The sequence below is a fragment of the Prionailurus viverrinus genome, chromosome D3 (genome assembly GCF_022837055.1).
Source record: "Prionailurus viverrinus isolate Anna chromosome D3, UM_Priviv_1.0, whole genome shotgun sequence".
NCBI lineage: Eukaryota > Metazoa > Chordata > Mammalia > Carnivora > Felidae > Prionailurus > Prionailurus viverrinus.
In genome coordinates, this window is record NC_062572.1 from 31,517,226 (window position 1) to 31,540,400 (window position 23,175).

Sequence of the window (23,175 nt, forward strand, 5' to 3'; positions counted from 1 at the left end):
GGGGTGAGGCAGCTCAGTCCTTCCTCAGCCTGGGGGAAGTGCAGTTCAGCTGAGCCTCCCTGGGCAGGGAGTGAAAGATGACATAGAAACTTGGAGCCTCCTAGAGGATTTGGACTTTATCCTGGGAGCAGGTGTTCCATGCTGAGAGGGGCAGCATCAGATATGGCTTTTGCTTGGCTCGTGGGGCTCAAGCCAGGAGCCCCTTCCCTGGCAAGGCTGCTGCTGTTGTTCAGGTGAGCGTGGCTGGTGGCGCAGGCAGTGTGGGACAGTGGCACAGAGGGCCGGGTTGGACAAGTACCTGGGCATGGAAGAGACGTGCCTGGCGATGGGGAGTGCGAGGTCAGCGAGAAGCCAGATTCAGGATGACTGCCGGGGTCCTGGACTGGGAGGCTGGGTGGATGGTCACATCTCAGGTTATCAGCTCAGGTTTCAGGAAGCACTATTTGAGCGAGTTCTTTGTGGCTGGTTTTGCGGTGGAGGGTACCAGGCAGGATGGGAGCCGACTCTGTGCCCAGGCCTCTGCCCTCCAGCTTGGCCCAGACCCTGCCAGGTCTGCTCCTCTCTCTCCCTTAACCCTACAGGCACTTTAGCCTCTTGAGTGCCAGGGCTGCACCTCGCAACTGTGTCCTGTCCACATGGGGGAGCGCCACTCCACTCCTGCTGCCTGGGTCCATGGGAACCGCCCTCTGCCCAGGCAGGCCGACCCTGTGCTTTGATGTGTCTCATCCCCTCACTGTGCAAGGGCATTCCCCCCCCCCCCCCAACTCCTCAAGGCGCGCAGGTCCTGGAACAAAGCCTCTCCGCACTACAGCTTGAATCTCTCACCCTCCTGGCCCTGTGCTAGAGCAGGCTCCCTGAGGACAGAGGATGGCTGGGGCACACCCTCCCCCCGTCCCCCACCTCAGGCCTGTGGGCTAGCGATGGAGCTGAAGCTCCTTGCTGAAGTGGCCCTTTGTACATTGTCCCCCTGGGGGAGGGGGGAGCCTGGTGGGAGGGGCTGGCACTGCCCAACACCCTTTGCTGATCTCAGTGGCACTGAGGTGGGTTCTCTGGGCTTGGGATCAGGGGAGAACACCCTGCCAGGTTGGGCTCGCACTGGCTGGGCCTGCCGCCCCACACTAGAAGGTACTTGTCATTCAGAGTCTGTCATCACTTCTCAGGCAAATTGTGTTGTCACACAACAGTTGTTTAGGGAGCACTGCTCCCGGCCAGGCTTTGTCCTAGGGGGTAGGGAGCCACCTGGACCAGTGACGTGTGAGTGAGGCTTACAGGCTTAAGATGACCCTGCTCTCCTGTTGACATTCTGAGCGCCAGGGTGTGGGTGGGGGAGACAGACCAGGAAGAGGTAAACAAGGATGCGGCTAGCTTCCGCTGTGAGTGCTGGGGAGCAGAAGACCCGGGCAGGGGACAGCCACTGTAGCTGGAGGCCCAGGAAGGCCCCTCTGAGCAGGCAGCCACATTCCAGGCCAAGCAGTAGCCATTGGGAGCACCCTGCGACTGAAAGGTGGGGACTGTGACTGGAGCCCAGTGGACGAGGGCTGCGAGGGCAGCAAAGATTCGAGGACCAGCTTGGCGGGGTCTGTGGGCCCAGAGAGGAGTTTGCATTTCATTCTGAGGGAGACTAGTGTGTGGGTGGGATCGAGGGGAGGGGGGACGTGGCCTGGTGGGGACTTTGCAGTGACAGAATTTGTGGGGCCCAGTGCCAAATGAAAATGTAGGCCCCGAGGGGCGCCTGGGTGTCTCAATGGGTTAAGCATGCGACTCTTGATTTCTGCTCAGGTCAGGAGTCCAGGGTTAAGGGATTGATTCCTGTGTCTGGCTCCGCATCGAGCCTGGAGCTTGCTTAAGAATCTCTCTCTCTCTCCCCCTCTGCCCCCCTCCCCCACTCTTGTGTGCTCTCTCTCTCTCTCCCAAATAAAATAAAATAGGGGCACCTGGGTGGCTCACTTGGCTGACCACTTCTGCTCAGGTCATATTGAAGTTCGTGAGTTTGAGCTCTGCGTCGGGCTCTGTGCTGACAGCTCAGAGCCTGGAGCCTGCTTCAGAGTCTGCATTTCCCTCTCTCTCTGCCCCTCCCCTGCTCATGCTCAGTCTCTCTCTCAAAAATAAACATAAAAAAATAAAATAAAATAATGATAAAAACCGAATGAAATCACTATATTCAGTTAGTCTGAGAAATGCAAAATTGGTGTAATATTAGCAAATAGTGTAATTCCCCACAGTAACAAATACTTTTGTTTTTTTTATTTTTACTTTTTTACTTTTTTATTTTTTAGAATTTACATGCAAATTAGTTAGCATAGAGTGAAAAAATGATTTTAGGAGTAGATTCCTTAGTGCCCCTTGCCCATTTTGCCCATCCCCCCTCTCCCTACCCCTCCAGCAACCCTCAGTTTGTTCTCCATGTTGGTCTCTTCTGTTTTGTCCCCCTCCCTGTTTTTATATTATGTTTGTTTCCCTTCCCTTATGTGCATCTGTTTTGTCTCTTACAGTCCTCATACGAGTGAAGTCATATGATTTTTGTCTTTCTCTGACTAATTATACTTAGCATAATACCCTCCAGTTCCATCCATGTAGTTGCATATGGCAAGATTTCATTCTTTTTGATTGCCGAGGAATACTCCATTGTATCTAGATACCACATTTTCTGTATCCTTTCATCCATCGATGGACATTTGGGCTCCTTTGCATACTTTGGCTATTGTTGATAGTGCTGCTATAGACATGGGGTGAATGGGTCCCTTCGAAACAGCACACCTGTATCTCGTGGATAAATGCCTAGTAGTGCAATTGCTTGGTCGTTGGGTAGTTCTATTTTTCGTATTTTGAGGAAACTCCATATTGTTTTCCAGAGTGGCTGCACCAGCTTGCTTTGCCACCAACAATGCAAAAGAGATCCTCCTTCTCCACATCCTCGCCAACATCTGTTTTTGCCTGAGTTGTTAATGTGAGCCATTCTGACAGGCGTAAGGTGGTAGCTCAGTGTGGTTTTGATTTGTATTTCCCTGATGATGAGTGATGTGGAGCATTTTTTCATGTGTCGGTTGGCCATCTGGATGTCTTCTTTGGAGAAGTGTTTACTCATGGCTTTTGCCCATTTCTTCACTGGATTATTTGTTGTTTGGGTGTTGAGTGTGAGACGTTCTTTGTAGATTTTGGGTAGTAACCCTTTATCTGATATGTCATTTGCAAATACCTTCTCCCCTTCTGTCAGTTGCCTTTTCATTTTGCCGATTGTTTCCTTTGCTGTGCAGAAGCCTTTTAGTCTGATGAGGTCCCAGTAGTTCATTTTTGCTTTTGTTTCCCCTGCCTCCAGAGACGTGTTGAATAAGTTGCTGCGGCCAAGATGAAAGAGGGTTTTGCCTGCTTTCAACTCGAGGATTTTGATGGCTTCCTGTCTTGCATTGAGGTCTTCCATCCATTTTGAGTTTATTTTTGTGTATGGTGTAAGAACGTGGTCCAGGTTCATTCTTCTGCATGTCGCTGTCCAGTTTTCCCAGCACCGCTTGCTGGAGAGACTGTCTTTACACCACTGGATAGTCTTTCCTGCTCTGTGAAAGATCAGTTGGCCATAGGTTTGTGGGTCCATGTCTGGGTTCTGTATTCTGTTCCATTGATCTGTCTTTTCTAGTGCCAGTACCATACCGTCTTAATGATTACAGCTTGTAGTATAGCTTGAAGTCTGGGATTGTGATGCCTCCTGCTTTGATTTTCTTTTTCAAAATTGCGTTGGCTCTTTGGGTCCTTTTCGGGTTCCATACACATTTTAGGAGTATAGGTTCTAGCTCTGTGAAGAATGCTGGTGTTACTTTAATAGGGATTGCATTGAACATGTAGATTGCTTTGGGTAGTATCGACCTTTCAACAATATTTGTTCTTCCTATCCAGGAGCATGGACTCTTTTTCCATTGTTTTGTGTCTTCTACCGTTTTTTCATAGGCTTTCTATAGTTTTCAGTATATACATTTTACACCCCTTTGGTTAGATTTATTCCTACGTATTTTGTGGCTTTTGTGCAACTGTAAATGGGATCGATTCCTTGATTTCTTTTTCTGTTGCTTCATTGTTGGTTTATAGTAATGCAACCGATTTCTGCGCATCGATTTTATATCCTGTAACTTTGCCGAATTCATGAGTCCATTCTAGCCGTTTTGTGGTGGCATCTTTGGGGTTTTCTGTATAGAGTGTCGTGTCATCTGTGAAGAGGGAAAGTTTGACTTCCTCCTGGCCGATGTGGATGCCTTTTATTTCTTTGTGTTGTGTGATTGCAGAGGCTAAGACTTCCAATACTATGTTGAGTAACAGTGGCGAGAGTGGACATCCCTGTCTTGTTCCTGACCTCAGGGGGGAAACTCTCCCATTTGTCCCCACTGAGGATGATATTAGCGTCGGGTTGTTCATATATGGCTTTTAGGATCTCGAGGTATGCTCCTTCTCTGCCTACTTTCTTGAGGGTTTTATCAAGAAAGGATGCTGTGTTTTGTCAAATGCTTTCTCTGCGTCTATTGAGAGGGTCCTATGGTTCTTGCCCTTTCTTTTCTTGATGTGATGAATCACTTTAATTGTTTTGCAGATATTGAGCCAGCCCCGCATCCCAGGTATAAATCCCGCTTGGTCGTGGTGAGTAATACTTTTCATGTATTGTTGGATCCGGTTGGCTAATATCTTGTTGAGAATTTTTGCATCCATGTTCCTCAGGGAAAGTGGTCTATAGTTCTCCTTTTTAGTGGGGGTCTCTGACTGGTTTTGGAATCAAGGTAATGCTGGCTTCATGGAAAGAGTTTGCAAGCTTTCCTTCCATTTCTATGTTTTGGAACATTTCTTCCTGAAATGTTTGGGAGAATCCCCCTGGAAAGCCATCTGGTCCTGGACTCTTGTTTTTTGGCAGAGTTTTGATTACTAAGTCGATTTCCTGACTGGTTATGTGTCTGTTCAAATGTTCTATTTCTTCCTGTTTCGGTGTTGGTAGTGTAGGTTTCTAGGAATTTGTCCATTTCTTTCAGATTACCCATTTGATTGGCATAGAATTGCTCATACTCTTCTCTTATTATTGTTTTTATTTCTGCTGTGTTGGTTGTGATCTCCCCTCTCTCATTCTTGATTTTATTTATTTTGGTCTTTTCCTTTTTTTCATTTTTACCAGACTGGCTAGTGGTTTATCAATTTTTTTCATTCTTTCAAGGCACCAGATTCTGGCTTGATTGATCTGTTCAACTGGTATTTTTGTAGGGTTTTTTGTTTGGTACTTGTTTGTTTCGATAGCATTAATTTCTGCTGTAATCCTTATTATTTCCTCTCTTCTGCTGATTTGGGGTTTTATTTGCTGTTCTTTTTCCAGCTCCTTAAGGCATAAGGTTAGGTTGTGTATCTGAGATCTCTCTTCCTTCTTTAGGAAGGCCTGGATTTACCACCTTTGCTGCGTCCCAGAGGTTTTGGGTTGTGGTATTATCCCTTTCATTGACTTCCATATACTTTTCAATTTCCTCTTTCACTGCTTGGTTGGCCCATTCATTCTTTAGTAGGATGTTCTTCAGTCTCCAAGTATGTGTTACCTTTCCCAATTGTTTCTTGTGGTTGATTTCGAGTTTCATAGTGTTGCGGTCTGAAAATACGCACGGGATTATCTCGATCTTTTTGTACTCACTTAGGGCTGATTTATGTCCCAGTATTTGGTCTATTCTGGAGAACGTTCCGTGCGCACTGGAGAAGGATGTATATTCTGCTGGGTTAGGATGAAATGTTCTGAATATATCTGTTAAGTCCATCTGGTCCAGTGTGTCACTCAAAGCCATTGTTTCCTTGTTGATTGTTTTGATTAGATGATCGGTCCATTGCTGTGAGTGGGGTGTTGAAGTCTCCTACTATTATGGTATTACTATCGATGAGTTTCTTTATGATTGTGATTAATGGATTTACATATTTGGGTGCTGTCACATTTGGCGCATAAATGTTTACAATTGTTAGGTCTTCTTGGTGGATAGACCCCTTGATTATGCCATAATGCCCTTCTGCATCTCTTGATACAGTCTTTATTTTAAAGTCTAGATTGTCTGATATAAGTATGGCTACTCTAGCTTCTTTTGTTGACAATTAGCATGATAGATGGTTCTCCATCCCCTTATTTTCAATCTAAAGGTGACTTCAGGTCTAAACTGGGTCTCCTCTAAACAGCTTATAGATGGACCTTGTTTTCTTTCCATTCTGTTAGCCTATGCCTTTTTTTTTTCAACGTTTATTTATTTTTGGGACAGAGACAAAGCATGAACGGGGGAGGGGCAGAGAGAGAGGGAGACACAGAATTGGAAACAGGCTCCAGGCTCTGAGCCATCAGCCCAGAGCCTGACGCGGGGCTCGAACTCCCGGACCGCGAGATCGTGACCTGGCTGAAGTCGGACGCTTAACTGCGCCACCCAGGCGCCCCTACCCTATGCCTTTTGTTTGGAGCATTGAGACTATTGACATTTAGAGTGAGTACTGAAAGATATGAATTTATTGCCATTTTGATGCTTGTAGACGTGGAGTTTCTGGTGGTGTTCTTTCGTCCTTTCTAATCTTTGTTGCTTTTGGTATATATAGATAGATAGATATAGATATATATGCATACATTTATATGTATATGTATATATGTATATGTATATGTATGTATGTATGTATATGTAATTTTTTTCATCTTTTTTTCCCTCAGAATGTCCCCCTTAAAATTTCTTGCAGGGCTGGTTTAGTGGTCACAAATTCCTTTAATTTTTGTTTGGGAAACTTTTTCTCTCTCCTATTTTGAGTGACAGCCTTGCTGGATAAAGAATTCTTGGCAGCATTTATTTTTTATTTTATTTTTTAATGTTTATTTTTGACAGACACAGAGAGAAGGAGAGACAGAGCATGAGCAGAAGAGGGGCAGAGAGAGAGGGAGACACAGAACCGAAGCAGGATCCAGGCTCTGAGCTGTCAGCACAGAGCCCGAGGGGGGGCTCAAACTCACAGACTGCGAGATCACAACCAGAGCCGAAATCGGATGCCTAACCAACTGAGCCACCCAGGCGCCCCTGCAAATTTTTCTGATTCAGGACACTGAATATATCCCGCCACTGCTTTCTGGCCTGCCAAGTTCTTGTGGGTAGGTCTGCTGCAAACCTTATCTGTCTCCCTTTTAGGTTAGGGAATATTTTTTTTCCCCTTGCTGCTTTCATGATTCTCTCCTTGCCTGAGTATTTTGTGAATTTGACTATGTTATACCTGTTGATGGTCGGTTTTTGTTGAATCTAATGGGGGTTCTCTGTGCTTCCTGGATTTTGACGTCTGTGCCTTTCTCCAGCTTTTGTACATGTTTTCTGCAAAGATTTGCTCACATTACCCTAATACCCCTATTTCTTTCTCTTCCGCTTCTGGGACCCCTATGATTCTGATATTGTTTCTTTTTAATGAGTCACTGGTTTCTCTAATGCTTAAATCATGCTCTTTTGCCTTAATCTCCCTCTTTTTTCCTGCTTTGTTGTTCTCTGTAAGTTTTTCCTCTATATCGCGGATTCTCTGTTCTGCCTTGTCCATCCTTGCCGCCACTGCATCCATGCGTGATTGCAGCTCAGTTATAGTATTTTTAATTTCATTCTGGCTATTTTTTACTTCTTTTATCTCTGCAGAGAGGGGTTCTAATCTATTTTGGACCCCAGCTAATATTCTTATCGTGATTCTAAATTCTGGGTCAGACATCTTCCTTCTATCTGTGTTGCTCAAATCCCTGGCTGTTGTTTCTTCATGCTCTTTCTTTTGGGGTAAATTCTTGCTGAAATCTGTGGTTCAGGTTGTGCAGATAGTTGTGTTAGTCCTCCAATCAGTGTTCTAGGTGTGTAGGATGGTTTCGTGTTGGGCTGCCTGTATTTCATGGATGGGAAACACAAAACTTCCATGCTGTTCCTACATCTTGGCCCCTCCCCCCATTCACAAATATTTTAAAAACTTATTTCAGGGTGCCTGGGTAGTTCCCACGGTTAAGCATCCAACTTAGGCTCATGCCATGATCTCACAGTATGTGAGTTTCAGCCCCACGTGGGGTTCGCATTGGGCTCGCCACTGTCAGCGCAGAGCTTGCTTCAGATCCTGTCTCCCTCTCTCTCTGCCCCTCCCCTGCTGGCTTGCTTGAGCTCTCTCAAAAATAAACAGAAAACTTATCTCAGATGTGAAATAAACATCTCTTAACATTCAATATTCATTCATGACAGAACTTAGAAAACTAGTATTACAAGGGGACTTCCTCAATATACTTGTGGCAGAAAGACCCTAAGTGACTCCATAATATCTGCCCTTTAGTGTTGTCACCTTTTCTTTATAATTCTTTTCTCTTAAGATCTGTGACTTGACTCTAGCTATTAGAATATGGCAAATGTAAAGGAATGTTGCAGACATAATTAATTCAGTTAATTCAGAGTCAACCATAAGGAGGCTTATGCTAGGCAAACCTGATCTGATCACGTGAACACCCTTCAAGGAGGACTGAGCCTTCTCTGAAGTGACATTCTCCTTGCTGGCCTCCTAAACTAAACGGCCATATCGAGGAAGTCTACGTGGCCACGAACAAGGAACAGCCTTGCTCTAGGCTGAATAATTGTGTCCCAACTCACCGAAACTCATGTGTTAAATCTTAATTTTCAACGTGATACTATTTAGAAGTGGGGGATTTGGGAAGTGATTAAGTCATGAAGGTGGAGCCCTCATGAATGGGATTTGTGCCCTTATAAAGGAGGGCTGGGAGAGCTCCCTTGGCCCTGCGCCAAGCAGGAAGACCAGCGTCCATGAACGAGGAAGCAGGCGGTCGCTGGACACTGAATCTGCCTGTGCCTTCATTTGGGACTCCCCAGCCTCCAGAACTGTGAAAAATAAAATTTTTTTAATAAGCCTATGGTATTTTGTTAGAGCAGCCCAAAAGGACTAGGAAAAGTGTCAGGGAACGCTTCAGATCTAAGCCTCCAACTAGCCTCCAACTAGCAAAGAGCTGTGGAAATGAGTCCAGTCACACAGTCACAAGGAAATTCTCTTAAAAACAAATGCACGGGGCCCCTGGGTGGCGCAGCCGGTTAAGCGTCCGACTTCAGCCAGGTCATGATCTCGCTGTCCGTGAGTTCGAGCCCCGCGTCAGGCTCTGGGCTGAAGGCTTGGAGCCTGGAGCCTGTTTCAGATTCTGTGTCTCCATTTCTGCCCCTCCCCTTTCATGCTCTGTCTCTGCCCCAAAAATAAATAAAAAACGTTGAAAAAATAAAACAAATGCAATGGTCTTGGAAGCAGATTCTTCCCCATCGAAGCACCCAAATGGGGATGCGCAGTCTAGCGGACACCTTGGGTACAGCCTTGTGAGAACCTGAACAAAGGACCCATTGCTCAACTTCTGACCCATAAAATGTGAGATACATGTGTGGCTGTAAGACACTGTGTTGATGGTGCTCTGTTGTAAACGGCAAGAGCAAACTAAGATACTGATAAAAGATATACACTTTAAAAAAACCCACTATCTACATAGTTCTAGAAAACTAGTTTTACATGTTGCAATTTCAAGAAGACATGAACACTCAATATCCTCGCATTTACTCAACGTCATTCTTGTAGTAGGAAAGGAAAAAAATGAAAGTTCTAGGAATTGGAAAGAAACGAAAATACCACTATTTATAAATTATATGTTGCTGCATGCCCCAAATCCAAAGGAATCTGCAGATAAAACACTCGAGTAAGAAACAATATATTGTGGGGAATAAGCTTAGACAATTAAAATACTAGTTTGGAAAAATCAGTATAAGAAATGTCTTTCCTTACAAGCTATTGGCAGATTCAATGCAATTCCAATGAGAATCGGCTTTGGAGAGCTTGCCAAGTTGATTAAATAAGACCTATGGAGCCCTTCCTTCCTTTCTTCTTTCTCATCCCCAACAGTTTAGTTCCCAGTCCTAGAAACAGCATGGAGTTGTGGGGGTCCAGAGTGAGGTGCTGGAGCTTAGACAGAATGGGGAAGGCATTACATGTGGGAGTGTCACCCTGCACAGTGTTGGAGCTCAAGTGAGAGCATCCCTGAAAAGTGAATGATCTAGAATAATGAAGTATCACAGACTGAACAGGGTGGGGAGGCATCTGCACAGGGGAAGAATAGCCCATCGTGGGTTTTCAGAACCTGCAGGTGAGCAAACCATCTGCAGAAGAGGTGGCCTGGCACAGGGTGTCTGAGAAAGGAGATACGTACATGTCTCAAAGTACTTCCCCACAAAATACTAAATAATTGGAAAGTCGAAAGTTAACATTCCAGGCGAGAAACCTGGCAGATACTACCTCCGGTGGCCAACATTAACATCACCAGTATTGGGAAAATCAGAATTGTAGGTCACATGATAGGATGCAATGAAAAGAGTAGGTTGGAGTGATACTCTTGCTAAATATCTATGACCTGAATTTTATCGTAAGGAAACAAGAAAAATCCACATTGAAAGACATTCCACATTACTGGAATTTACTTGTCAAAAGGTTAAAAGTCATGAAAGTCAAGGAAATACAAAGGAACTGTTCTAGAGTGAAAGAGACTAAGACACACAATTGAATTCAATACATGGCTCTGATCATGACCTTCCTTGGTATTACGTATACTACAGATAAGTGACCAAACTTAAAAAGAATTATGAGGAATAAATGATAGAATTATACTGAACCCTTGAACAAAAGAGTTTTATTTTTTATTTATTTTATCTTTTTTAATTTTTTTTCTCAACGTTTATTTATTTTGGGGACAGAGAGAGACAGAGCATGAACAGGGGAGGGGCAGAGAGAGAGGGAGACACAGAATTGGAAACAGACTCCAGGCTCCGAGCCATCAGCCCAGAGCCTGACGCGGGGCTCGAACTCCCGGACCGCGAGATCGTGACCTGGCTGAAGTCGGACGCTTAACTGACTGCGCCACCCAGGCGCCCCTGAACAAAAGAGTTTTAATGGGTGCACTGACTACACAAAGATTTTTTTTTCAGTACTGGAAAGATATTTTCTTTTAAAATTTTCTTCATGATATTTTTTTCTGTAGCTTACTTTATTTTAAGAATATAGTACGATACATATCATATACAAAAATATCTATGGTAGTAGCAGTGGTTTGAGGGTCAAAAGTTGTTCATGGCTTTTTGACTGTGGGGGGCAGGGGTCAGAGCCTTTAACCCCATTGTTCGAGTGACAAGTGTATTAGAGTTAGTGTTGTGATTGTGAAGGTTGTAGGGTAGTTATGTGGAATGTACTGACTTGTAGGATTTAAATGCCACAGGAATCAGGCATCCCTTTAGCAATTTACTTGCAAATGGCTCTGGGGAGGGGGGGGGAGTTTTTTTTTTGTTTCTCTATTTTTTTCTTTTCTCTAAATTTGTTTCCAAAAAGCAAATCAAAAATAACTAACTAAAAAAATAAATAGAAAAGGTGAAAAGCCTTAGGCAAATCTTATTTCTCCATGTGGAAAGAGTTATGAATCAGTTTTTACAATTAAAATTATAAATAGGTTTTATGGCACTATAAAAAATTTTAATATGTACAAACATTGGCCATAGCAGGAATACATCAAACTAACATCTAAATCCTTAGGCCCACATATAGTGATAAAAATTGGAAAATACAAATGTAGTGTCCATGGACACTACTGAAGTATTCATGACAACTTTGTTTTTTGGGTGCTGTTCAAACAGCAGGCAGTGGAACAGTCTGATGTATGTCAAACCCTCTAGTGCTGGTTTCCACGTACAAAATGTGCTTAAAAGTTAATGAGATGCCAAGAAACATAGTTTAAAATATACATATTTTCATTACACACATAGGACACAAAAACATTTTCCTATAATCAAGATTTTTCCAGTGTGTTCAATTGGGAAACAATGACAATGTTTTGTAAGCACCCAGTAAATTTTTTCTATTTAATTTTCAAATCAGATAATTTTTGTTCAAAATCTGTACATATTCTCGTGATGCTTCCCATACTGTATCTTGATTTAGAATTGAATCATCCGTAGATACTAAAGGAGTTCTATAGGATCCTCGTTCAAATTCGGTAGCAGCTGAAAAGGAAAAGAAAGAATTATCTTCTTTCTCTAAAATACTTTTCATTAAAATTCCTTAAAAAAAGAAAGAAAAGAAAAGAAAAAGAAAAAAAGTTGGGGCCTTTATGAAAAGGTGTCAAGAAAATTGAAAAATAACTACGTATAACTGCAATATGAAACCCAAGATTAGTATTAAATATATTTTGCTCAGGGTTGCACACTGAATTAATTGCTATTGTGGATAAATATCAGAGTTTCTGTTTTTTTCATTACAAAGTGAAATTACAAGATGAGGACATAGACCACCCTGAACAATCATAAACTATAAACTTAAAAATCAAACAAGCACTTCCAAACATTTCTGAACAGGATCTTACTTGATATACAGATGTAAGTGACAGCTATAAGACACAGCACTACTGGAACATATAGAAGGGACATCCCAGTTTTGCGTCAATATTGTCTGCTTTTTGGTGAAGATGATATGTAAGCTGACACCTGGACAAGGAAATAGTATGCTAGGTAGAGGGAAGAAGCACATACAAAGAGCTAGATGTGAGGAAGAACACTTGTTCAATTATGAGTAGTTTAGTTTGAGAAGGTGCCAGAGCAAAGGAGCAGAGTAGGGCAAATAGTGAGACAAGGCTGAATAATCTGGCAAGAAGCAAACTGATTTGGGTGTTTTCATTCCATGCTAAGGAATTTGAAGTTTTACCCAAGGGCAAAAGCAATGACAAAGTCAATGTGTGAAGATTGAAACCCGTTACCTGTCAAGTGACAGCTATATGACCTCTAATTACTTAACCAAGCATTACCAAGACGACTTTGGCTTTTTGGGTCTTCTATCACTAGCAGAAACAATTTGATAAAGCACACCTTTTCTGAGACTTGTGCAGGTTGACAGTTCCACAGGGATGGCACCAGTGAAGGAAGATTATCGCCAGAAATAATAACAGATATATAGACTTAAGGAGATTGAAAAAACTTCTTTAACATTTATTTATTTTTGAGAGAGAAACAAACCACAAGCAGGCAGGGGCACAGAGAGAGGGAGACCCAGAATCTGAAGCAGGCTCCAGGCTCCGAGCTTTCAGCACAGAGCCCTCTGTAGGGTCTGAACCCACCTGAGCTGAAATCAGTCGCCCAACTGACTGAGCCACCTGGGTGCCCCTAGACTTTTGGGAGATTTTAAAAGAGCTATGAAACATGAGGACTAAATGAGGAAGAAGAGTGTTCTTCATTATGCTCATGCTTTTACATTTTTTATTAGATATTTACCAAAAAAATGTAAATGCAGTATCCATTATCCAAACAATGGAAAGGGATGCCATTTACTATTTATAGTTTATTTCAGAAATCAATATCTAACTTCATACAGTTTTGGCAACATACCTTCTTCTGGTGCTCTGGTACTCCTTTATCCAACTCCCACTGCATCTGAAATAAGTCAAATATTATTTAGAATGTGTAAGGTAAACAAAAGACATTGTAGAAATTACATATAGCTTAAGACATGTGGTCTTGAAACAATACTTGTAGACATTAAACCAAAGTTAGGGATTGCTTACATAGAAAGACAATCATATGAATTAAATTCTTACCTATTTTTTGTTAGTTTTAGATATACATAGACACACACGTATATATATGTGTATATGTGTGTGTGTATATATACATACATATATATAATATGTGTATATTATATATAATGCCATTTAAGTGAATCTGATAAAAAGCACAATTAATATTGATCTATTGAATGTGTATAATCTCTGAAAGGTGATGTTTGATCTTACTGGTACAAAAAAGTTTAAACAAGAATCATATTGTATACTGAATTATTACTTGGAAATGATTAGAAAACCTGCCATTTATGAAAGTTTAATCAGTTTTTTACCTTAATGAATTGTTCCTTAAATTGGGCTTTCCATTCTTTCACTTTTAGAAAAACAAAATATGAAGGAATGTTTTTGCTATTAATTTTTCAGGACTGACTCTTAAATACATATAAAATGAAGAAAGTGGCACTGTCATACGGTCATGTGGAAATTCTACTGGCAAAAATTTGAGTAATATTTTGTTATCTGTATTATGACTAAAACACTACTTTTCATATGCACACAAAGATTTCAGAAAATCTCTTTGAAGAAAGGAAGAATAAAGGGTTACAACAGTTTTCAAACTTAGCTTCTGATTTATAACTTTCTCAATTAGAGATAAGGAAAACAATATACAATTTTCAATTGTAACTTTGTTTCCTTTGTACAAATTAGGACCAAGTTTGGAAACACTTGACTTATTAAAGTTATGGTTATCTATTTATGAAATGTGTATGAATATTTCCAACTACAGGTGACCCTTGAATAACACAGGGGTTGGGGTGCAGTCAAAAACCTGCATATAATTTTTCATCCCCCCAAAACTTAATTACTAATAGCCTACTTTGCCCGGAAGCGTTACCGGTAACATAAAACAGTTGATTCGTACATGTTTTGTACAGTAGAATAAGCCAGGGCAAAAAAATGACATTGAGAAAAACAGAAGGAAGAGGAAATACACTTACAGTACTATACAGTATCCAAAAATAATCCATGTGTAAGTAAAGTAGACCCGCACAGTTCGACACCATGTTGGTCAAGGGTCAACTGTATATTACAACTGTTCCTATCTAGAATGTTCTTATTTAGATCTTTCTTATACAAAGTAGCCTCTCCCTGAGTGCCCCAAATGGGCTCCAAAATAGCGTACTGAACATAATCAACACTGGTGATAAGGATTCCAATGTCTTTACAAATGTAGGTGTGAGGACAAATGTTTTGGCTGACATGTTTCCCAATATTTTCAGAGACTGTTTTCCCTAATACCTTTTTTTAATTGAAGTAGAGTTGACAGACAATGTTACACTCATTTCAGTATAAAATTCAGATTGGACAATTGTAGACACTATGCTATGCGCATTACCGTACATGTAGTTACCTTCTGTCACCATACAACATTAATACAATATTATTGATATTTCATATGCTGTGTTCTTCATTCCTGTGACTTACCTATTTTATAACTGGAATTTGTACCTCTTCCTCCTCTTCACCTATTTTGTCCTTACTCTCTACCCACCTCCCCTCTACCAACCACCAATGTGTCCTCTGTAGTTATGATTCTGTTTGTTGACTTGTTTGTTTTTTTATATTCCACATGTAAGTGAAATCAGATGGTATTTATTTGTCTTTCTCCAATTTATTTCACCTAGTATAATACCCTCTAGGTCTATCAATGTCACAAATGGCAAGATCTCATTCTTTTTCATAGCTGAGGTAGATTTCGTTGTATACATATTACACATCTTTATCCATTCATCTATCGATGGACACTTAGGTTGCTGCCATATTTTGGTTATTGCAAACAATGTTTCAATAAACATAGGGATGCACACAATTTTTCAAATTAGTGTTTTCATTTTCTTTGGGTAAATACGCAGTAGTGGAATTAATGAATATCTATTTTTAAGTTTTTGAGGAACCATAACACTTTTTTGCAGGCCTTATAAAATGAATGGGACATTATAAAATTCAGGCCTTATAAAATGAATGGGACATTACCATACCAGACTTATAAAGTTAATAACTCAATCCCAGGTGATGGGAGGTTTTATTCAAACATTTTTATATTAACACTAATATATACGATATAAAATATAAACCACGTTTTTTACATGACATGATTTAAAGAACTACCAAGGTAATGTTGCATCTTTTCCCCAAAAGCTCTTTTCCTAAATATTTACCTCTGTGACCTTTATGTTTATTTCTAGGTAGAAACTGTTTCGATGGTGAAAATAGCTTTCAAGTCCATGAAAAAGGACACATGGGTACTTTTATGTATACCTTTCCATTTATCAGAAATATAAGAGGGTGAGAAAATTATACACAGAAAAACTATATATCAGCAAATTTTAATTCAAAGAACATTTTTAAAGAATTTTTAATTAGAAGGATTTTCTCATTACTGTTAGCATTCAAATATGGCCCATAGAAATCTAAGATTAGGATGGGGACACTGCAGGATTGAAGGACAAGGAAGTCACAGCCATAGTCTCCAACTTCCTTTAGTTAGACAGCTCTACTTCTCTCTGTTTTACACAATACAGTTTAATGCAAAAAAAAAATTACATTGAATTCTTTGAAAAAAATTATGTTGAAGGTATAAAAGTCACTAATTTAGTCAAAATCCCGAATTTTGCATAATAGCCAAAATGGCTCAGAGACAGTGTACTTTGCCTGAGGTCATGAAACCAACTAGATGCAGACCAGGAATACACTTCTGGTCTTACCAAGCCTAGAGTTCTATGCCAGTTACTTCCTCATAGTCAGGAAAAAGATGTATATTTTAAGTATAACTCAGAGAAAATGAATACATAAAACTTTGTCATGTGGCTCAATAATGTTTAGGTATGAGGCACACAATAGTAGCTCTCTACAAATTTTAAAGTCATAAATAAAAATAAAGGAACAGAAATTATGTTAACTTCTTTTAGTAGCAGTCAATTTTTAAGCACAACTTTTTTAAACCACAGGACAAAGAACTTGAGAGAGAAAATCTTTAGGTGAATCAAGCTGAAACTGAGGAAATTCTTCCTGAAAGAATGATTTATTTCTTCCAAAGAAAATTTGGTTTATCAAAATCAATCAAATGAGTGAACCCATGGTGTGGTTATTTATAGCAAAATTAAAAACCCAACAGATTTCTCTTTCCCATCTAGCATGCTTCTGTCTAACCTCTCATCATTTGGTATGCACAAAAGACACAATTCACTTTATTTATAATTGAAATCCAGTCAGAAATAATTGGTGAACCTTCACTTCTCACATTTGGACTTATCTCTCTCTCCCTCCCGACAGGAAGGGAGACTTACCTAACGGGTGAATTTGGGAGAAGGAGCTAAGCAGTGTTTATGTGTTTCTGAGTCTCCTCTTTGAAAAGATGTGCCTGCCCACAGTAACATGAATTTGGGTCTGCTCTCAGCTCTGTGGTAAGCACCCTGCCCCCGGAGTGGGTGTCAAGCATTTGTTTCCTCAATTGACAACTGTGTGGGGAAGTGCCCAATTTGGGAGGAAGCCCAATGTGGCTAACATAACCTAAATCATATCCTCCAATTTGTTAGTGTGTATTAGTAATAAAGCTACTAAATTTCTCTCCATATCCCTGTCTCCTGTGTTCTGAATTTAGAAAGAGAAGAGCAGTGATACTTGTCACCTACCCAGTGTCACCTGTCACAGCTCCACCAAGAAAAATGACTAGACAACACTTACAGAAACACTCTCTTCTTCCTTGACTTCATAACTAATGTACATTGTTCAAAAGCAATGCCCACTCAGAGAAAAAGTTGAAAGAAACCATTTTAGAAACAAACATAGAAAGTCAGACAAACTGAGCACACGAGGAATACCTTCCAAATGAAAGAACATGACAAAACCTAAGGAAAAAAAAACTAACAAAACTAAGAAAAAAAAACAGATAAGTGATGAGTTCAAGGTAAAGGTCATAAAATGCTCAGTGAACTTGGGAAGAATATGAATGGATCCAGTGATAACATCAACAAAGAGATAGAAAATATAAAAAAGAACCAATCAGAGCTGAAAGATACAATAACAGAAATGACAAATACACTAGAGGGAATCAACAGCAGAGAAGATGCAGAAGAACAGATCAACAATTTGCACGACAGGGTAGTAGAAATCATCCAAACTGAAAAACAAAAAGAAAAAAGAACTTTAAAAATGAGACTAGGTTAAGGGACCTGTGGGACAACATCCAGTGTAATACTTGCATTCAAGGGGTTCCAGAAAAAGAAAAGAGAAAGGGGCAAAGAACTCATTTGAAGAAATAAAAGCTTCATTTTAAAAATTCACATATTTGCTTGATTTAGCTATTTATAAAATGCTCTACAATCGCTCAGCAAGATATTTTATAAAAATTGAAACAGAGGTGCTATAAGTAAAAAAAAAAAAAGAATAAAGAGTGCGATAAGAAAGCAATTAAAGATGTATTCTCATGTAAGAAAATAGCAAAATTTTTTTTTTTTCAACGTTTATCCGTTTTTGGGACAGAGAGAGACAGAGCATGAACGGGGGAGGGGCAGAGAGAGAGGGAAACACAGAATCGGAAACAGGCTCCAGGCTCTGAGCCATCAGCCCAGAGCCCGATGCGGGGCTCGAACTCACGGACCGCGAGATCGTGACCTGGCTGAAGTCGGACGCTTAACCGACTGCGCCACCCAGGCGCCCCAGAAAATAGCAAAATTTTAACTTAAAAGAGAAATTAACATTTTTAGAGTTGAAAGTTGATTTAATTCATAAAAAGGAATTACCGTGGATTCTTTTTTTTGTTTAAAGTAGCCTCCATGCTTAGTGTAGAGCCCAATGCAGGACTTGAACTCATGACCCTGAGATCAAAACCTGAGCTGAGATCAAGAGACGCTGAAATGACTGAGCCACCCAGGCACCCCCTTGGATTCTTTTAAATAGTAATCATTCATATGTCGTTAAGTGTTTGGAGGACGATCATTCACTGACATACAGGGGTGCAAAAACTGGATGATAGCAAAACCTTCAAATGTTTATGAACCACTGCCAACCGAAAATAAGTCCAAGCATCTAAGTGTACCTGTGGTCAACAGGCAATAACATTTACTTTCTAAAATCAAATTTAAATGAAAGCTTTTCAAGAAATTTAACATGGGTCAGTTTAGTTATATTTATTGAATACAGTTAATACTAGGTGTCTCTTGTGGCGCACCTGGGTGGCTCAGTTGTTTTCAGTGTCCAAATCTTGATTTTGATTCAGGTCATGATCTCATGGTTTTGAGACTGAGCCCCACATTCGGCTCAGTGCTGAGCATGAAACCTGCTTGGGATTCTCTTTCTCCCTCTCTTTTTGCCCCTCCCCTGCATGCACTCACTCATTCTCTCTCTAACATAAAATAAAAATAAGTATCTCTTGGAAATGAGAGATCAAGGGACTAAATATATATATATAAAATTTACCCCAGTTCTTTCTTAGCACATATAATTATGACTTTTACTTCGTATGTATTAGTTACTTAAACAACTCAGAAATTCACCAAATTAAAAGCAACAATTATATCAGATATCTGAAACCCAAAGTAAAACAGATAATATAACTAACCTTCCACAAGGAAGTCTCCCAGTAGGCATATGACGGCCCTGGGTTTAGGTAGGAATCACTAATTTTCCTCTTGGAGTAAGGTTTCCATTGAGCACTAAATTATTTTCAAAATGTCCACAATAAGGTGTTTCCAGGCTTGGGCTCATAGTAAGAGTCCTAAGTGAAGTTTGATGCTGCTGTCTCTCCGCAAGAAGTTTTGTATTGCTCTCTGACAGTCTCTCATTAGTCCTGTGAAGATTAAAAAACACAAATACATTTTCTTTTTCCCTAAATCATTCCTAAATGACTTACATCTTTTTAAGTTTCCATAATAGTCAATAGCATTTGCCATTGAACAGTGTTTTAACACTGAACATGTGACAGAGCACACCTACTATCTAAAATTATACTTTTAAAATTGTTCTAAAGAAATACTTATGTTTCCAAGGGGATCCCTAACTAACAATTCAAATTAGGGAAGGGAGAGAAGTGGCTATCAGTGATGTACATGGCTTAACGAATAATGCTGTCTCTGGAATGGCTGTACTGACATCCTTCAGGATGCCAGTATATATACACATTTATATTTAGTAAACCTGTTTACAGATCTAAAAATAAACCATCCCTCAAAGACATTTTCAAGCGTTTGCTTTCACCACTCTTGTACATTTCACTTACTATCTCAAAGAAACTGAGCATTTGACACTGAAGAATCACTGAGACCAACAATCTGTAGGGGAGTAGATGGCAGACGTGTGACAGAAAGAACTAAAACAGCTACAGAGGCAATTAGCTTATAACAGTTACCAAGGCACTGGAGGCAGAATCTGCCCTTTCTGTCTTCAGTCTTCCACATACCACCCTCTCACCATAGTGCTCTTTTTAGCTACTTTGGGAACTATACTCCTCTTCAGCCCTGTGTGAGTCTTTCTGTATTTCACATGTATGCCATTATGTAAAGTAGAAAAACCATAAAGGATAGTTTGTCTCAAGGCCCACTCTAGTAATAATACCAAAGTTCACAATCAAGAGAATAAATGTACCAAGCTGCCAGGATGAGAAATAGTAGTACTTGACTTTTTAGGTTAAAGATGTCACCTTCCAAAAATGAACTCATAGACACTTCTATTTAGGGTACTTCTGACAAGCAGTTTTATAATAATATGCTTCTAAATGAGAAAGCTTCAATGCACTTAAAGACTAGCAGATCCGATCAATGGAAAATATACAGGGTGGGGGGTGCGGGGGGGTGGGGTGGGGTGGGAGAAGAGGTCCTGTAAAACCAAAAAGAAGAGGAGGGATGCAAACTGTCCTGGACTAACATTTCAAAGGTAAGTTCACTTAGAAACATCATTTTCCAAAATTACACGATCTACTTGGCTTTCACTTCCTACTCATCTCATGATCTTGGCTCCACAGAAATTATGCTTTAGAGGCAAATGAATAAGCTAAATTTCTTGGCTATGATTCTGTTTTGGCTTAAATGTTCAGCTCATTTCTCAAGGACTTTCTAACTTTTAATTCTTCTAGGTAGAGTTGCCTGTAGGTTTCCAACTCTGTTTTAGTAGAATCTTGAAAGGTCTTCACTGTAGAGACCTGAGATTCCAGATCTTTAATTCTAAGTTCCATTTGACTTCTCGTTGAAGCATGAGCATTTTCTCTTAACTGGTCCAAGTTTTCTGGAGCTGCTTCTTGTGCCTAAAGCAAATTAACAGGATAGTTTTTAAATAGCTATAATCTGAATAATTAATTATACCTGTTTCCTTTAGTTCTGAGTCAATGATTCAGAGAGCAATTTTAAATGAAAAAAAAGCTCAAGTGTAAAATATTTATCATCAATGTCAACTGAATTAAATAGGATTTATAAAATTAAAGTTCAATCATTCTTGTATTAGTATTCACGCAATCTGATAATTCAAATAATAGAATCATTGAAAAATTTAAAAGTCAACAATAAACTTAAGAATAATCCAAGTACAGTGCAATTTTTAAATCATAATTTTTCTTTTCCTCTTCATAGTGAGAGTAGTTGTTTAAATCATCATTTTTTCTTATCCTCTCGATTTAGTAGGAACAATGATGAAAACTGAAATCTTTAAAGGGAGGAACAAATGCCTCCATAAATCTACAAATTACCATAAAGCAAGTAGAGGAAACACATACATCTATCCAAAATGTAATTTGCAGTGAAATGAATGAAAGCACATTACAGATCAATTAACCTGTAAAAACAGGTTGACTTCGTGTAATTTTTGTAATATGTTCAGTCGTGCTCTTTCTTCAATCTCCCTTTTATACCGTTCCACTTCACCGCGTTCTACCATATTTATTTCCATAAAATGTTTCAATTTTACTACTTCTTGTTGTAACTTCTTGTTACTGCTCTCTAGTTTTTCACTTTCTTCTTCGAAAGTTTTCATTGATAACTCTTGTTGAAGAAGTTGATTTTTTGCATCCCGGTGTAGACATTTTGAAGATGTAGTTTCCAGTTCTGTTGTAAGGACATCAGCCTGCATGAATAAAACACTATAGTTTGGAATTAATTCAATACTCTTATCTTGTAATCCTTTACTTTCTAGAAAATAAGAGATCATACTAAACAACAACAACCACAACAAAACCGGCTGGAGTTTCAGTGATGCTGAGTTGGAAAGGTCTTCCATCCATTATATATGAATGGTAAGACAAGGTGAGTGGATGTGGTCGTTTTATAAATTTGTTGATACTTCTGTGAAAATCCCTCCTCTTAAATATATGCTAGCTTCAGTAACTGGTTTCTAGTGAACAGAATATGCAGAACTTCTGTGATTTTTAAGGCCAGCTTGGAAAATGTGATACAGCTTCCATCTGACTTTCTTTCTTTAGGGAATCTCACCCTCAGAACCCAGCCACCACGTTGTGAGGAATCCCAGGCTACCTAGTGAGTCTTCATGTAGATACTCCAGCTGAGACTAGCCAACGTCCTAACGAAAGGCCAGCCTCAACAGCCAAACACGTGCATGAACAAGCCTTTAGATGATTCTAGTCTCCAGCTTCCAGTTATGCCAGCTGATGCCAAATGAAGAAGAAATGAGTTGCCCTACTCTGCTTTGCCTAAACAAAAGATTGGTGAACAAGATAAATGCTGTTTTGAACTACTAGGCTTTGAGGTGGCTTATTATGCAGCAGTAAATTACTATCACAGATACTGATACTAAAAACGGTGTGTTGCTATTGAAAAAAACCTAAAACTAAACTTCCTTTAAACCAGGAGATAGGTGGAACCTGGAAAGATGTAGAAAAGCATAAGAGACCCAAAAAGGGCCTCCATGAGACTCTTAGTGGAAGCCTGATGGCCTGTGAAGAGGCTGACAGCAAGGGTTTCTAAGCAAGTGAAGAAAATGACACTGGAGGAAAGGGAAGTCATGCTACAAAATACCTGAAAGTAAAACGGATAGGAAAGAGAAACTAAAGAAAGACTATGCAACTGAAAGGAACCAGGACTTACTGGGTTCAAGTGTCTGTTTCTCATTTACAACCTCTCTACATGTGGAACTGTCAATGCCAACATGAAGAAATGGCTTTTGGGTTACGAGAAAATCCAGGTGCTACCAGGAAAACAGAAAGATTTAAGGTATGCCTCCAATTTCTTTAGGGATCTTAAGACTATAAGATTTTTTTTTAAGTAGGTTCCACACCCGACATGGGGCTTACACTCAGCACCCAGAGATCAAGTGTCACATGCTCTACCAACTGAGCCAGCCAGGAGCCCCAAGAGTAGACGAATTTTAAAGGCATTGTCATATAAGAGCTTCACAGGAAACCTGAAGCGAAAAGCTGATCTCAAAAGGACTTGGGAGGGTCGCTTTGCTACAACACGGCATGAAATCCAGTACTATTTATAGAAAACTAAAAAAGGTAAGAGATTCATAGTAGCAAACATGCTATTTGCTAGCTTGGACTAAAAGAGACCAAATCATGCAAAATGAAAAGA

The 23,175-nt window shown here is 40.1% G+C and overlaps 1 long non-coding RNA gene across 1 annotated transcript; it reads left to right on the top strand.

The window, feature by feature from the left end:
- The first annotated feature begins 29 nt into the window (after positions 1-29).
- LOC125149655 (uncharacterized) lies at positions 30-22,970 on the top strand. The gene is made up of 4 exons (XR_007145996.1): positions 30-233; positions 16,937-17,067; positions 21,782-21,891; positions 22,068-22,970. It is a non-coding gene; the product is annotated as an uncharacterized LOC125149655 (long non-coding RNA).
- The last annotated feature ends 205 nt before the right edge of the window (positions 22,971-23,175 follow it).